Here is a 2,402-nt window from a genome sequence, read left to right on the forward strand (position 1 = left end):
TTAAGAGAACAACAATATATGAAATGATGACGATGCGATTACACACACGCTGTATTTTGTGCACGTCTGGATCACGATTTTAAAAAAAATATAATAATAAAGCTGGCATTTATAACGCGTCATATTTTCACTTGATCTATCTTGGAACAAGTCTTAAAATTGTATAATTTTCCTATTTAAATAATGCTGGTTTAATCGGTGTTTACAAAAGGACATTCTTTTTCGGATTTCTAAAGCTTAGTGTCCCGATCATAACATTGTGCACCCATCGTGTACATCTATACGAATATGACCTATCATCAAGATGGACAGATAGCTAGCGTTGGGAATACGATGATTGTTCAGGTTTGATCTCCGTGAACAACGGCCTGTCTGAGAAGGAGCGCCCAATCCTGTGCAGTTTCTTCTGTTGCACCCACGTGGGATCCTTTTGCGGCTTTACAGCTTCTCAGCCAATCACAGAGCAGCATTCATATTCTCTCGACTGCAATTGGACAGTAAAGGTTAAGGCTGTCATTCAAGAAGGTTTGTTGTCAATCAATACCACGCGGGGTCAAGCGCTGACAAATGCTTGTGCTTCTCGCTCTTCTGCCCGTGAATAGTGCCTGGAATGGCTGCTTAATTAGCTTCGAATGGCTTTTCTTTCCAGTTCAAACAATCTGTTACTACCACGTGGTAATGAGAGCCTTACATAAAACAAAGGAGCATACAAACACTTGATAATATATATATAAAAAATAATAAAAATTATTATTAATAATAAAAAAATCTCCTTTTACTCATAATCGCATGTTACCCACATTAACAATAAAGTCATTTTAATGTCATCTAAATTTCTGTAAACTAAGAGATCTTAATAGTTATTAAACGTGCATCTACTTCTGTTTTTTAATCACAAGCATACATTTAAAAGCAACTTCCAGAAAATTTAGCATCATTATAAAATAAGTTTTTTTTCTTGAAAAATTAATAAAGTATGAAAAACATGCTAGTAAGTATTTAGACAGTATTTACTCATTTACGATTAGTGCATTTAATATTGTATGTTAATGCTGTTATTTATATTTTTTTTATAAATATGTAAAAATGATCAAATTTACTCCTTTTTACTATTCCTTTTTTCTTAATGTTTACTTCCTCCTGGATCTACATATTACATACTTTTCTGTTTTTTAACATGCATACCAAAATAGTTAATCTACAACATATAAACACCAGGGTAATATTTTTAGGATTTTTAGAAGAAAAAATAAATTGCAATGCACCATGAATTTCCTTAATGTTTATTCCAAGTCTGGGAGTAAAGTTCAGTTATGTGAAGTCTTTAGTATTTATGGACTGTGGTTTTGGTTTTGAATTGAGGGTGTCCTGCCATGCGTAGAGACACACGTCGTTCTGTGGATGGCCTGTGACTGATACTCTTGATTCTGTCCATCCTTTTGATATAAAAAAAAGTAAAAATTAGGAGGTGCTTATCAGGGCTGTTCTTTTGGCTGAATAAGAAGCAGAATGTATGTGTGTGTGGGTGTTAGAACTGGCAGACTAATCTCTCCCAGGCAACCCCCCATCCTGCTCAATAGAAAGTGCTTGGATTTAGAGCAACAAAAGGCTAGGTAACCCCAGGGAGAAGGCCAGGGCCCCTCCACCCACGCAGACCTCCTCACTGTTTATTTACACGGAAACCCCAGCCACTGTGAAACTCCCACCCCCCAGAATTTACACATGCCACTATTTGCAGAGGTACTTTTAAGTCTTTGCAGAACAAGGATCGCCCGCCTCATTCACAACCTGAGCTGCTGCCTGGTTCCCACACACACACACGCAACCTAAACACATGACTGAAAACAAGCCAGCCGCGCTAAGACGTTTGACTAACAATGTGTGCACAAATTCCAGTTATTCAGGTCGTCTTGTGTGTTTTGATGTTTCTCCCTCTTGCCATTACAGATGGCTCTTTCTTGTTCTGGCTCAGCCGTTGTTAAACATACAGTATAATGCTAGTTCATAAGGAGGCTATACATCTTGTGAGCCCCATTAATGTTTGTACGCTGAAAACGAGGCACAGATAAATTGTTGAAACTGCACCAGCATCCATCACCATCCGATTGGTGCCTTATGCAGATTGCTCAGTATGTGGTCATTAATGTGACGCACATAAAAAGCCAGGGTGAAATGTAAACTCTCAGCCCATAAATGAGTAATGCGCCACACTCTCCACCACATTCAATCAGAAGGTTCCCGCTCATGGAGCATAAAATGGGGGGCTTATTTCCATGATGAGTGAGTATTGTGCCATAGCGCTGTCTCCGGGGCACTGACATGCTTGTGCTTTGGTACCTAAAAGCCAGGAGAACAGAGAGTGCAATCACACACACGCACACACATGCATTCCAAGCCCACAA

This window comes from Cyprinus carpio, chromosome A18, assembly GCF_018340385.1.
Source record: "Cyprinus carpio isolate SPL01 chromosome A18, ASM1834038v1, whole genome shotgun sequence".
Taxonomy (NCBI): Eukaryota; Metazoa; Chordata; class Actinopteri; order Cypriniformes; family Cyprinidae; genus Cyprinus; species Cyprinus carpio.